This window comes from Schistocerca americana, chromosome 7, assembly GCF_021461395.2.
Source record: "Schistocerca americana isolate TAMUIC-IGC-003095 chromosome 7, iqSchAmer2.1, whole genome shotgun sequence".
NCBI classification, from domain to species: Eukaryota; Metazoa; Arthropoda; class Insecta; order Orthoptera; family Acrididae; genus Schistocerca; species Schistocerca americana.
The window spans coordinates 208,156,745-208,172,589 of record NC_060125.1 but is presented as its reverse complement, the minus strand read 5'-3'; positions in this window follow the sequence as shown (position 1 = coordinate 208,172,589).

The window sequence follows — 15,845 nt, the reverse complement described above, 5'->3', positions numbered from 1 at the left end:
CGCGTATAATTTTGACTCTCTGTAGCATCGCTGAATGACGCTTCCGGACATGGGTTCCTACGTAAAACTTGACCTGCTAAGTTCCTTCAGCAGCCGCTGTAAGTGTGTAACATTGTAAGCGTATTGTCATATCGCTGGCTTGGTTGCGGAGTATCTTTGCGGGCAGCGCGTTTGTAGAATCGAGCGCAGGACACGGAACTGTTACGATATGTAGTGTGTAGCTCTGCGTGTGAGAGGCATTCTTAGTATGGAAGTTGAAGTGTTGCTACAAGTGCTACTACAGTAAAGCGATAAAATAAGCAAATGATTCAGAGGAAAGCGAGTCAAGAAGTAATTTAAAAATGAGCAGTGCTGCTGATAACGTATTTATGTATCCTCTCGTTGCTTGTCGCACAGCATCAATAATCCACGCCGTGTTCGGTCTCCCAGAATGAGCTAGTGTAATTAAAAAAAATTTATTACCGTAAAAGAGTGGAAACAAGTGCCAGTGTCTTGTAGCGAGCGTGAGGACGTGCGTTCGATTATCGCGTTTCCGCATAATCAACAATCAGCCGCACCGCGACGGTTACGCGCACGCTCGTACAAGTGAGAAGTGAGAACTGAAAAATTAACTTTACGGACAGTGTTACATCATTATTAGCGTCAAGGAGGACTCGTACCAAATGAAATCTGTGTATGCGTGGCGAGAGTAAGAACTTTCGTTCGATTATTCGGCTTTCGCATCATCAACAATCATCCGTGCAGTGTTCGGTACGCGTACGCTCATCCAAATGATATTGTGGACAGATAATCATCAAGACTGTCAATTGGGATAAACATTTACGACTTAAGAGTGTAAACAGTGCAACCTGTGATTTCCATATCGCCTCAGAATATAGATGTTCATACCAGACGTAGAACAGTGTTGTGCTTAGCGTTGAATGGCTCCCCTTACTCGCTTGCATATTTCGATAGATAATTTCAGGCAAGCCAGCAGCAGTGTGGAGCAGAACAGTACGACCGCGGAGGGATTGCCGGGTACGTGGTGTGGACAGGGCGCACGGTCGAATAGACAACAGTTACAGTTGAAAGTACCCCACCCATCTGTACTCCCAGGCGTGTTACATCATCTGTTAAGAAACAACCTGTAAATGAAGACGAGTGTCCGTTTGTTTGTAATTCATAAAAGTGTACAGTTTTCTTCCGAACCTGATGAAATTGAGCACACTTTACCTTAAAGACAAGAGGAACATCACTGTCTCTATAAGATTTCGTAATGTGACTTGTAGTTAGTAAAAATCTGTAAAAGTCCTTGGTCGATTTATTTCAAATTACAATACGATCCCCTAGTAACCATTTGGAAGGACATAGAATACAAATTTTTAAAACATACAACATAGAAATATAAGAGTATAAAATATATAAGGGAGAATTGTTGTTACGTATTTGACAGATTTACTTTAAAGTTCTTGGTCGATTTACTTCAAATGTGTACATTCAGATGAAACAACGAAGAAAATTAACGAAAAATTAAATGAAGAAGAAACGAAATATATCTTGGTAAAATGACTGCAATTCTATTGCGGGAATAAATTACAGCGACAACACGCGTCTCGGAGATAGTGCCATCAGACGTCACTTCATCGCAGGAAAATCGAAAGCTCGAGAACTTGTTAGAAACGTGATTCCAAACTGTTATTTATTAGTTAGTTGCCGCTATGACATACACATTAGAAGATGTTCTAGTCCGTGTTTTACAGTTATTTTCGTTATTAAAAAACCCAGTGCCATACGAACGCTAAGGCAGGTCATCATCATACACACACCAAAAAAAGTTTTGCATAACATCGGTTTCGAGAGGTTTGGAACCTGTACAAAAAATCATATCCGCTCTTTTTATTGCTCATGAAAACCACACACTGCATGTTATACTAACAAACAGCCAGACCTTCAGGGGTGTGGGTCGAGATTGATGTACACACCGGTAAATCTAATCCCCAGTAGCACGTCTTCTTTCACTGATGCATGCCTGTATTCGTCGTGGCATACAATCAAGTAGTTCATCAAGGCACTGTTGGTCCAGATTGTCCCGCACCTTAACGGCGATTCGGCGTAGATTCCTCATACTGGTTGGTGGGTCACGTCATCCATAAACAGCCCTTTTCAGTCTATCCCAGGTACGTTCGATAGGGTTCATGTCTGGAGAACATGCTGGCCACTCTAGTCGAGGGATGTCGTTATCCTGAAGGAATTCATTCACAAGGTGTGCATGATGGGGCGTGAATTGTCCTCCATGAAGACGAATGCCTCGCCAATATGCTGTCGATGTGGTTGCACTATCGGTCGGAGGATGTCATTCACGTATCCTACAGCCGTTACGGCGCCTTCCATGACCACAAGCGACGTACGTCAGCCGCACATAATGCCACCCCAAAAAAAGAAGGAAACCTTCACCTTGCGGCACTCGCTGGATAGTGTATCTAAGACGTTCAGCCTGATCTGGTTGCATCCAATCACGCCTACGAGATTGTCTAGTTCAAGGCGTATGCGACACGCATCGGTGAAGAGAACGTGATGCCAGTCCTGACCAGTCAATTCGGCAAGTTGTTGGGCCCATCTGTACCGCACTGGATGGTGTCGTGGTTGCAAAGGTGGACCTCGCGATGGACGTCGGGAGTGAAGTTGCGAATCATGCAGCCTGTGGCGCATAGTTTGAGTCGTAACACGATGTCCTGTAGCTGCACGAAAAGCATTACTCAACGTGATGGCGTTGCTGTCAGGGTCCATTCGAGTCATAATCCGTAAGTAGCAGTCATCCACTACAGTAGTAGTCGTTCGAAGGCCTGAGCGAGGCATGTCATCGACAGTTCCTATCTCTCTGTATCTCCTCCGTGCCCGAACAACATCGGTTTCGTTCACTCCGAGACGCCTGGCACAAAGTAACAATTCGGACGCGATCGAACCGCGGTATTGACCGTCTAGGCATGGTTGAACTACAGAGGACACGAGCCATGTACCTCCTTCCTGATGGAATGACTGGAACTGATCGGTTGTCGGACCCCCTTCTGTCTTATAGGCGCTGCACATGCGTGGTTGTTTACATCTTTGGGCGCGTTTCGTGACATGTCTGATCAGTCAAAGGGACTGTGTCCCTGATACAATATCCACAGTCAACGTCTACCTCCAGGAGTTCTGGCAACCGGGGTGATGCAAACCTTTTTTTGATACGTGTAGTGACAACAAAAATCAGTAGACCACTGACCGATCAAAATAAAATCGGTTTAACAGAAATGTCGAAGTTCTATTCATCGAAGTTCTCTTTACTACGACGATAGAAATGCTTTTAAATTACTGCGATTGCAGTTGCCTGAGAGCCTTGCATTCGCTGGCAGCAAGGCATAGGACCAATCACTTTGTGAGGCAGATATTAAACGTCCCGGCCAACGCTGGGGCACTGCGGCTTCTTCCTCCATATGAGACTTTGTTTATCCCGTCCACGAGGATGAACTCACCCAGCACACCTTACAATTGTTCGAAATTTACTTACGATTGCATTTGAAACGCCCATGTTTAATATTAAGACTGGTGATTGGTGCGTAATTTGCGAACCTATTTTGATGTGCCTGTCTGTTCAGAGTTTTTTGTTATTTCATTTTTGAGTCATCAGTCTTCTGACTATTGGCAGCTGCAAAGTACGTCCTCAGTTATTTACAGGATGTATTCCAATCTCTGTCTTCCTCTACAGTTTGTACCTTCTACAACTCCTTCTAGTACCATGGAAGTTATTCCGTGATGTCTTAACAGATACACTATCATCCTGTCCCTTCTTCTTGTCAGTGTTTTCCATATATTTCTTTCACATACAGTTTATAAAAAAATTTCACTCACTCTTATTCGTATTAGTACAGCATGTTTTTTCAGCCGTCGTTAGGTTTACTGCATTCGCCAAGCTGAAATATCACAGAGTGCTGTGTATCGTTCGTTGTTTCGAAAATGTAGCAATCGAAAACAGAACGTTTTCCACCTGCAACCTCTGTTTGCTTGTTGTGCTTGCTAGCACCGGCGGTAGTTCCAGAGGCGCCCGCATCGGCGCTGGGGCGGCAGCAGGGTAGCGGCGCGGCGTCGCACAGCCCCCGTTGCCACCGGGACGCCAGTCTCTCGGCGGACGGCGCCGGCGTCGGCTACTCGCTGTCAGCCCACTCGCTACTCGCTACTCGCTTCCCCGTCAACCCTCACTGTGTATACCGTACAGTCGTCTCGGCGGATAGGAGCAAATTTTGCTGGTGGAAAGACAAACGGTACCAATTGACTCTAAATTATTTGCAGGACACGTTCCACTGACAAAAACACAAGTTTGCGGAAGTTTCATAGTTTCTAGTTTCGGCTACATTCGTCAGCGGATTCTGCTGAGAAACGGCTTTACAGTGTCTGAGAGAGAGTGACCTAGGAGCAGAGTACTGGTTAACTGTTATTGGTCTGTTGCGATACCAGCCACTAGGAACGTCCGTTGAACGTTTTAAACCCATAAAAAGAGTTATATATCTGTTGTTGTTACTGTCTGATTATAAAGATACCTTCGGTTGAGCGTCCTTCTTGTGTAGACTGTCATTTAATACAGCATGTCACTTCGGCAGTTCACAACTTGCATTTCTTATGTAGGTCAAGTGTTCGTAATTAGTTTCGAATATCTAAACCACCAGAATAAATTTTGAGTAGAGTAGTTAGACGAAGACGTCGTATAAGAGGATCATAAAATGCCGGGACTACAATTAACGCCTCAGTGTTATGCAAGTGTTGTTGTTTGTTTCTAGATACAAACGTGTGACTGTCATTTCTTCTTCAGGTGTATTATTTCAGTCGTAAACCTGTATGTAGCGGACCCCAGTGAGATACGCAGCTAGAAGGAATTTGCGTGTTCTGTAGACAGGAACATAGGATAAGCACTCGAGACAGTTGGGAAATTGCGTAGAGTATCGTGTGGCTGGAGAGATTATCGGTACTCTAACCGTGTCGTGTGATCGACTTGTGGGAATCCGAAGAGCACTGTCATGGTGTCCTTCCCGTGAGGATTCTTCTGCTGTGACCGGCGAGTGTCCCAAGACGACGATGCAGCACCGCTACTGTCTCTTCTCGTGGCAGCTGCTGTTTCTGCTGCTGCTCTTGCTGCGGCACCGTCCCTGTCTGGGTAAGTCTCCACCAACAGCTAGCCGTCCACATACCTCTTACAGAGGACGGCCGTGACAAACGCTCCTTAACAGATCACGCCGGACGGAGTCACATATTTTTCAATTGTTATTTTCGCTGTCTTCAGATCTACAGTTATTTCACCTAAGGCAAATGCAAATAATGTACACATGCTACCAGAAACCTTCTGTCCTTTGGTAACCAGCTCAAGAGAATTGTCGCCAATTTTGCATCTGGAGTGATCCTTATAATAGGAAAAAGGAATGCTCTCGCCGATCCATCATTTGGAAATGATATTTAGGGAATGTTCCACTTAATTCTGCTCAAACGTCTTTTTACCACAGTAATGATAAGGAAGACTTATTTTCATCAAAGTAAATAGTATCAATAAGGTCGCAAGGTATAGTCCAACATTTTCTAAACATTTGTATATAAATTACTTTTATCTTTCTGCAATATTATTATCTCTAGTTTCACCATAATTTAATTTCAATTTTCTTCTTTTATACACAAGGCATTTTCATCAGCTTTTAGTTAGTTTTACCATGTGTCAACAACTTATGCGTTCCTTCTCTTGCAGCCATAGGTTAAAAGACGCAGTTCTACTTCATTCAAGACAATTTCACGCGTAATCGAGTCAATATTTTTGATATTCTTGTTTCTCTACACTTCGTTGTGCGCGTGCAATATGACTTGAAGCATTTCACCGATGACCTGGAAATTACTCCAGTTTTATAACATGAGAACTGTGACAATTTTTCAGCCGTGGGGACTGTTTGTTTACCAACAAACTTGTTAAGTGCCAGTATAAAAAGAAAACATAAATAACGTCTTGCTGCGAGCAATTAGTCCCTGTTTATTTTCATAGAACCATCGCCGCATGTGTACTTGACACGTACGCTTGAAACAGTGTTTGGGCTGATGGTGCGAGACAATTACACCTGTGTGAACGTTGTTCGGGCCTGTTGTCTGTTAATAGATGGACATAGGTGGTGCGTAACAAGGTTCACCAGTATGGAATTGCATTCCAAGGTAACTAGCCTAAAGTAATAAGATTTGAATTTTTGCTTACACACTGAAGAAACGAACGCAAAATATATATTATGTTTATTATGAAGTTGAAAATGAATACGTTTGAGTGAAGGTACAAGTATGTTGTTGTGCACTAAATATAGTTATTTCGGACCGTTTGTTTTTTGTCACAATCACTTTTTATAGGACGTTCGTCGTCATATAATGCCTATAACATTTGAAGATGGCCTTTGAAGGCCGGAACCGTTTACGATTGTATCATAAAAAAGTGAATGCGTCAAAAATAAAAGATAATTCTTTACACAATACAGTTCTAGTGGAAAAAGATACTTGCGGCTTCGCTCATACATATTTATTTTTAACTTCAAAATATACAGACAATGCATTCATTTTAGGCAGTTTAGATTGTATAAGTGAAAATTCGACTCAAACTGCTTTTGACAACGCGTGAACTCTTGTTCGTAACATGACTGCTATAGTGTTTGAAGATGACCTTTGAAGTTCGAACCCAGATGTGATTGTTCACAAAGAAGTGATTGTATCAAAAATAAGAAATAATACATGACGAGAGGTCAGTCACCGTCTCCGTAAACAAAATGTCGTTTTCTCCTCTATATTCAATGACATGACTATTTAGTCGCAATGTAAAGAAACTACTGTGCTGAGCTACATTTAAAATTGCGACGTCTGTCTTAATTAACGATTCATGACTTACCGTTATAATCCTCTCTTAGGGGGATTGTGCTCGTTCAAGATGCTCGAACAGTCGTGAACAGGATTTTAATGACACACAGATATTTACGTCGATTGTATTTTATTTATTCATTTACTTTTTTTGTGAATCACGCAAAGGTTTGTTTGTTCAGGCCCTGGTTCCAAATGTTTGGTTATATCCTGCCTCAGAGGAATAATTTAGCGTCGAAATAGGTGAAAATTTTCTGGTGGTGTATCAGTCAACCCGCCGTAAGAACAACAAAGATCTATCATATTTAGACGCACATTTACTCGGTAATTTATTGTCAGACGTACTAAATAAGTGGTTGGCTTCGTTGGTATCATCGGAAAATACTATAGCGAAGCACAAAAATAGCGTTTATAACTCTGTCTGAATCATTCACTTCTTTCACACAATTTTTTAACGAAAAGGCCTGTCATCGAAATATTGGGTCCAGAAATGAATCGTCAAATCGTTCGGAAACGCGAAGTAGAGAAAACATCATAAACCACCTTAATCACTGTATTACTAGCCATTAGTCAATTTTTCTCTAAACGAGAGCAAATCACCGGTTTATTTATAGTTAAATCCTTATTTGTGGCAAAAGGCTCAAACGGGACGTTGTCTACCTGCAGTCTTCATGTTTGCCCTGACGTCTAAAACTGCTGAGATGCCAGATTAGTCGTGAAGCCAGGCAACATGAAAGGAAGCTACCTGTTACGATTATTTATGCATAACAGACTGGAGTGTTTTTGCAATTATCTACTGCAACCAGTTTTAGTGAATCACGGTTAAGATGCACTAACTAGGTGTAGCATCAGTTCCCATTGCAGAACACAGAATCTGGATTCAGCAAGTGAAACTTTGATGTGAGTCCTGTTTCAGTTAATAGCCACACATGACACGGAGAACAATATCGTGAGAGAAAGCAGAGCGGAGAAAAGAAAATGGAATACTTGATGAGCAAACGGGAAGAAAGAATTAAGTGGTACTGAAAAAGTTATCGAAGATGGATTGCCTTCTGCGGAAAGACTACAGTCTTGCCTCTGAGGAAATGGAAAAAAAGGGAGTGTGGAACAGAAGTTAAGCTATTTATACTTGTTAGTGAACTCTCGAGGTACAAGCACACATAGAAAATGTAGCGCGAGAAGAGGAGGCATGACTTGAGTATTTGACCTACGAATGATTCTGGATTGCTCAGTTATCAGTTTGTTTAGCAGTTATTGTCTTCTACACATTCTAGAAACAGCACTGTTCTGACCACAAATTGCCTCATGGACTTCTTTCAATAAACGAAATGTTGTTCAATAGTGTTTCTTTTCATTCTGCGGATCTTCCGTTCAACAGTCTGTGAATGTTAGTGTACTTTCTGGCAATAAAGGGCATACAAAATTAGCAATATGCATCTCACTAACTGTTCAGACTGGGCGAGGTACCACTATAGTAACCTATTTCTAAATATTATTCATAGATCCAGTAAATACACATAGAGTTGTGTACACGAATTACAAAAAAATGAGAAAGGTGTTATAGAAATCTCGTTACTAATTCCTAGGACATGTAGAAAGGGCCGGGTACGTAATGATGTGTACGTAAACCCATGTCCAAATATGCACCTAGTGTGATAGCTGAACACGTGCAGAAAACAGCGTATACTGCTCTGCAATGCATGCTGTTTGCAACAGCAACAGGAATTCACAGTGACCCTGGTCACTCACAGACTTTATGCGACGTTAAAGCCTGTTACGGAACAGGAGGCTGATCATCAATGGAAGAAGAGGCGCCGAATGTGTAACGTGACCCTCGAGTAGTTCACGTTTGGTGTGTACACTAGCATTCGGCGTTGTTAACATATGGTTTAGTTGCAAATGAAGTGTCTACCACGCTCACGGCAAATTACTATCGATCCTTCACTCTGCAGACATGGCAGAGTGGAACGTGTTGTTTCAAGTGTTTGTTCCTGTAACATGGATACAATTCGTCTGCAGACAAAAGGTTCCTCTTCACTTCATTGTATACAACATTGTTGTTTGTTCTCGCCAGCACTCTACGACGGACATAGAAGAGTCAATCATCTGCTAATAGCAGCATCTGAAGCCCGTGAGATTTAATCTATTGGAAAGGCATGTTTATGAAGCGCCATTCGTTAGGAAAGCAGAGTATGTTCCGCTTCCCCTTAATTGGTATTGGACGGAAAAGGAAGAAGAGGACTTTTTTCCGCTGTTTCTGACAAGACATCAGCATCCGTTCGACAGATCGCAAGGGTGACATGAATGGAGCTCTGCGAATACCTCTTCAGCGCCACAGAATAACAGACTGTAGCAGGGTAGTTCGGGACTTAATACTTCTCAACTGTCTGAAACTGAATAGTGATGCCATTCACCAGACATTTTATCATAAAATATCGCTGATACTGCTACTTATACTCCTTAATAGCAGGAACCATCAGGCGCTTCATTCACTTGGTTCGTTACGAATCATCCAGTATTTCGTGACAAGAGATAAAGAACTACAAAATTTTAGATAAGAAGCGGGCGTTGCGCAATGACTCTAGTAAAAGCTAGTACTAAATCGTGTTGTTCCTGCTACTTCATTGTTCACTACAAAACGATTTGACACAGTTAACGATGAAGAGCTTGATAAGCTTGAAATTGGCATCATTGGTTTGCTAAACGGCGTCATGCGTCCGAAAACTTTGTGATTTATGGAGGAGCTTGTCAACGAACGTCAGCTATGGAGTTGTTGCACAAAGCACACAGAAACGACTGTACTGTAGTGTTTCACACGCAACAGTCGGCACCCGGTAGCTGGGCTGTCAGTGCGACAGAATGTCAATCCTAAGAGCCCGGGTTCAATTCCCGGCTGGGTCGGAGATTTTCTCCGCTCAGGGACAGGATGTTATGATGTCCCAATCATCATCATTTCATCCCCATCGACGCGCAAGTCGCAGAAGTGGTGTCAAATCGAAAGACTTGCACCTGGCGATCTACCCGACGGGAGGCCCTAGTCACATGACATTCGCATTCAAATTCACTCGCAATAGACCTAAAGTTGGTCCTAAAATATATTCGAAAATGTGAATTATGAGAAACGTTTGTTTAGATGTAGGTAACAATTAGCTTCAGCCCATCACTTTCACCTGACCTTCGGCCAAACTGTTACATATTCGAACGGTCTTATACAATGTCTGTAACCGAGGGAAACAGACGTAGTGCATATTGATTTCCGTAATTTCTGATAGTACGATTAGGGTATGACCCGCCATCCAGAATTCTCTGCGGTGTCATACATAGAGTCCCATTATTATCTCGCTAACCACACGGAATTGTAGGACACGAAACAAGTGAAAAGAGCAGCTCGGGATTACACAGACTTCTTACATGTATGAAATAGAGGATTCTTTGCATTTGCTCCTGAAATATTTGATACAACATATATGCATTCTCTCTCTAGTTCTTCATTCTTTTCACTAGTTACGTACCATCAAATGCTAAGTGACTCTTTGCCATATATTAACTGAATTTCATAGAGTAGAACTTAACTGTGATGCCGAGATCAAAGTAAAAACTGGAACAAAATTTGTCCTTTTAATGCCAAGAATTAACACAGTTAACGGTGATAAGCTTTAGGGAGTAACGTCACTGGTTTGCTTAATCTTTTCGTGCGTCCGAATACTTCGTTCATTCTACGCAGGAGCTCCAATCCAGTCAATAAATATTCAGTAACGCAGTTGTTCTACCAGGGACATAGGAGCAGAAGCGTTGAACTGTTTCACACCACTCAGCCGAAAGTTGGTAGTGAAATATATACGAGGTTGAAAATGAAGCTATACATTTATTGCGCTTTAAGTAAGATTTATCGCCAGTCAGCTCAGCTAGCCCGAAATCAGTTTCATGGCGCTCCGCAGAATGAACAAATTTTTCATTCGATCTCTCACTGCTTGTCGCAAAGTCAGAGTAACGATTTTCAATCAGCTGGTGATAATTCTTAAATAAATATCATTCTAATTTTTAAGTGGTTCTCCTGTAAGCGCATGGAAATGTCACAGGTGCGCAAATGAGCTGTCAATTTTGGATAATGCGTAATTGCTGTCGAATGAGAAACTTCTTGGCAGATTTAAGGTGAGCGCTCAATTGGAAATAGAGCTCAAACCCACTAGGTGACCAGTTTCTGTGATGTTCCTGAATAGGCGTGGAATTGCTTTAAGAATGTAGTTCTCAATGATACTCTGAGGGCTACGAACGTTGATTCAGTCGGTAAAATCTTCAGCCACGAATGGCACAGCTCCGCGTTCGAATCCCACATCCGAATAAAATTCCATCGTTATAGGAAGTTAAATTACAGAGTATGCTTTGTTGCAGGGTTTTGAGAGCGTAAGAGATTACCGTCTAGAAACAATCCCTGCTTCTCACAGCAAACAGAAATGGCATTTTTTGCTTTTTTTAGTTTTTAAACAAATTATAGTGCGTATGATTATTTCCCTAGTTAAAATTGAGTCGTACCACCAGATACGGCACTCCTACATTAAACAGCTGTGTGTTTCAGTACTTCTGGATATCTTTAATAGCTTCTTGGTGATATTTCCTTTCTGGATACTTAATCGCGTTTTTAGGCATAATTAAATTTCGAGATTCCAGAGAAATAATGAGATAAAGATGTGATTGATTATTCGACATTCAAGGTCCCGAAAAGGAACTTTTCGAATACTTTGTTGATGTAAGTAGAGATAACAACTGAGCTCTTTTATTTTGATCAGCACGGATAATGGCTTCCACGTCATGACGTCATCAACCCGCATGCATACGCCTACCTTTTCGATGTGGATGGGCTCTCGGACTGGTGTTGCTTACTTTCTTTAACATCAATTCTCAGGACAGTTTTCTGATATGAGACCCCCACGTTCCTTTTCAATTGTTATTAAATGTAATAATTTAATTGGCCTCTCCATATATATTTACGTACCAATGATTAAACACGAGAAAAACTTTATTTTGGGAGGGTCGCATTTATCAGTGATGTAGGGTTAACACATGTTACACTATCATAGTTTTTGTGTTGTTGTTGCATCCCTTGAGCCGGATGCAAATACTCAACTCATCTATTACAAAAATACGTAATATGTGATAACGCTGGCAAAATATTACAACGTTGTAGACTCTTGTGTTCAAGGAAGCCGTACAGTGGTAAGTGTAAAATCTGATTCAAACTGTTCCGTTGACTATTTATATATAAACCTCTTGTATCATTCCACCGTGTATGAATACAGTGGGGAGGTCGCATTCTTATAATCAAAGATTTCCTTGTTCCGCATTTATGTTAACTCAGGCACGGTGTTGACACTGAAAACCTTACTCGGAAAGCTGGAACCGCAAATAAACAGTCAACAGCAACATAGTTACAATATTCCTGTCGTTCTCAGTCATCGATTCACAGGCCTTTGGCTGGCTGTGGGGGATGTACTTCCCACTAAGGGTACTTCTTTACAGCGTTTAAGGGAACATGTGTTACCACTTGTGTACGCTCGTGGCATCTAGTGGCAATTCGCTACACCACCTCTAGTTTCTGTTTGTTGTGAAATCTAGCCTTGGGGACTGTGGGAAGTGTATATTTCACCAAATAACGGTGTTTTAATGGTCATTGGGAAGTATGGCTACCACCAATGTAGTTCACGGAAGAAGATTGGATAGTAAACTTACCACAAAATTAATCTGTTATTTGTTGTCCACGGGAAGCATAGTTACCATCAACTTATGGGTATCCCAAAGCTTTTGAAAATACGTTTTACCACCTCTGTTTATGTCTGACATCTTGTCGTAGTAAATTGCACCAGATGTATGAAAACTGCTACAACAATCAGTTTCTGTTTGTCGTGGTACCAGTACTGTTGTCGGAACACACTTCTATCGCTTCTGCACTCATACTTTATTGTGACCTGATTTAGCCCATACGTTCATTGCGTGACAAAGTTTCAAGTATTGTTTTCACACTGTGCTAATTAAACTTTAGCATCATTAACAAATATTTTTAAAAAAGTAAAGGAAAACACTCTTCATTGTTTTTTTCTACGTGTAATGGCAACATGTAACAGCAAACAAGACGGAAGTGGGAAATCCATTTACCACCAGTTTTAATACCTCAAAAAGGTGTCGTGGTGACATATGTACCACAATAGCTTTTTGGCCCTAATACAATTATGAACAAATTAACACAGTTGATCAAATTTCTAATAGGGTAGCAAAAAGTTATCTTCCGCTGAGCTGCTACAAAAATCCACCTGCGAGAAGATAAACAGCAGTGATTGTGCACGTTCTTGGCACTAAAGACGGAGGGCCAAATGTCTGTCGAGAATATGAATGCAAACGGATGATCTTTGACTTACAAATCGAAGCTCCTTCTCGAAAGAATCAAAGATATGTCGTATTTTCCAGGTACCAACAAGTGTAAGGTGACCCAGTATCTGCACGGCAGGAATGGCTAGTTCTTTTTACCCTTTTTAATAAAAATAAACGGAAAGTTAACCAAAATGTATCTCACAAGCACTTTGTCGATTGAGATTTCATGCGTCCTGACTACTTATCTCTTAGGAAAACGTTTGTTTATGATATTTATAGTTATTCGACAAGTAAGGGTACGTGGGATGATTAACGTAATAGATCAGATGCTAATGGGACACATTTTTAACTTGGATTCTGGACGTAGCTGTTTCTTGCTCCTTTAAGGAGTCATCCGTTCTGTTGGTTACAATAAGGGATCATAAGTGTTTAATAAGTTATCATTGGTTTCCTTAAAGGCGCGATCTATTTTTACTACAGTATCGTGTTTAACAGCAATCTGAAACTGTGGAACGCAAATAAATGGCAAGGAATACTACACTTGATTAAATAGGAACACACATTTTCCATGCTATGTGTACGAGAAAAGTATAACTTCCTGAAATAATTATATGCATTATTATTACGAGTATGTAGATATGTTTTATAAGATACTATTGGAATAGATGGGGAAAGAAAATATGCAAATACTTGGTTAATGGGCCATCTGGTAAATGAATAATTCGGAAAATTCATCAAATATTGTTATTACCAAACGGTTTCCTGTACTATACGTAATACTACAATTCCAAGTATCTCTAGAGGTTTATCTACAGCCTCGGCAACATTGCTGCCTTTAGCTTTGTGCTCCCTGCTACTCTGGGCTATAGATGTCTATTACTCAGATAACTAATATCTGAACTACAATCATAAGGCGTAACAACCGAGTTTTCGGGTAATGTAATAGTACATTTACATCAGAGACGACTTGCTTTCTTTTATGTCATTATTTCTATCCATTTCTCCGTGTGATTGATATTCCTAGAGGTGATGATGCAGACCGATATAGTGAGCAATTTCTGTTACTGTATTCAGGGCTAGGAAATGGCGAGGGGGGGGGGGGAGGGGGGGATGGAATGCTTTAACTTTTTTTTATCAGAAACATCATGGCGCCTGTGCTCTGGTGTTCTCGTTGAGTGTTACACATTTTAACGCTGGTAATCGAAACACTAAGTTACGCAATTCGGGCCTTTATAAATAATTTACATATGTTCGGTCTCTGAAGAATGTCGCATGTTATTATGCAGTATCCCACTACATGTGCCTTACACCGTTAAGATGAATTGTTGATGATGCAGAGACTTATGGGTAAGATTTAAAGGTCAGAATCACCTTCACGCTGCTGATAAATGTTGTGATAATTCAAGACTGCATCTCCTTGAGTGAAAATCACTTTGTGAATTCTTCGCTGACGTTGAAATGTGTGGTAGAGACGTAAGTGCATGAAGCAGTAATTCAGTAAGTAATTGGATCTTATTTTGTTGCCACATTTTTCCTGTCTGATAAAATAAGAAACATGTACATCAGACAAAAATTTATGTGAAGCAAACATTTTATTTAATATTCACTTAAATTATTCAGTAAGTTAATCTGTTCATTAGCTCTAAGAACTTCACGACGAGCATTAATGCTTCTGTTACAGATGTCACAGTGAATTAGCGAAAATAGACTATATCAATTGTCAAAAAGCAAAAATAGGTAATAATAAAACAAAAAATTAAATGAAAAATTTCTATTACATAGGTAACAGATACACACATAAACACAAGGCCATTGGTCTTTTCAACATAAATTTTTTTCTTTATCAGCAGAGCGCTTTTTCTGTTTCTTTGTTTGATTCGTGGGCCTAGCATTTGAGACCGGTTTTCGTTTTGGTAAAAATGCTTTGGTTAATTCTTTTCTTTTGACTTCCTTAACCAATTAATTCTCGTAAGGAGATGAAGTTAAACAATTGTTTTTATACATCGGCTACAGAGTATTCGTTTGCTTTGTTCATCCACTTTTGGAAAAGCTAGAATTATTTCAGGGCTGAAAGCTTGAAAGTTGGAAGAAGCGCCAACTTTTCCGCCAGTTCATGACTTTCTAGTTTCCTGTTTGACATAATTCCTTCATTCCTATAAATATGGTTCTACCGAAGTAGGTCTACTTGTTCCTGGATCTTTTGGCACCTGTTCTTCAGTAGGTCCCATGGTGTCTTCTGCTTTGGGAGTTTGCTGAATGTCATTAGTTGAAGATGGGAGGAAATCATTTTCTTCAAACACATCTATATCTACAGGGCATATTACTGCTTTTGTAAATCCATTCACTGCTGTGTCCATGGTGGCTCAGTAAAAGACTGTTTATCCTAATAAATTCGGTATCTGATGCGGCGGAACAACTTTGCTAGCACTGGTACGAAGTCGTGTTCCTACGTGATCTTCGTAAAACTTGCTCAGAGATTCATAGACACCACCTCCAAGGGTCGATGGCAGTGGGAGCAACGCGATGGCCATTAAACCTGAACAACAACATTTTCACAAGCTAAATCGATCAATTGTAACTACTTGGTGCGCGTTTTGTGGCCA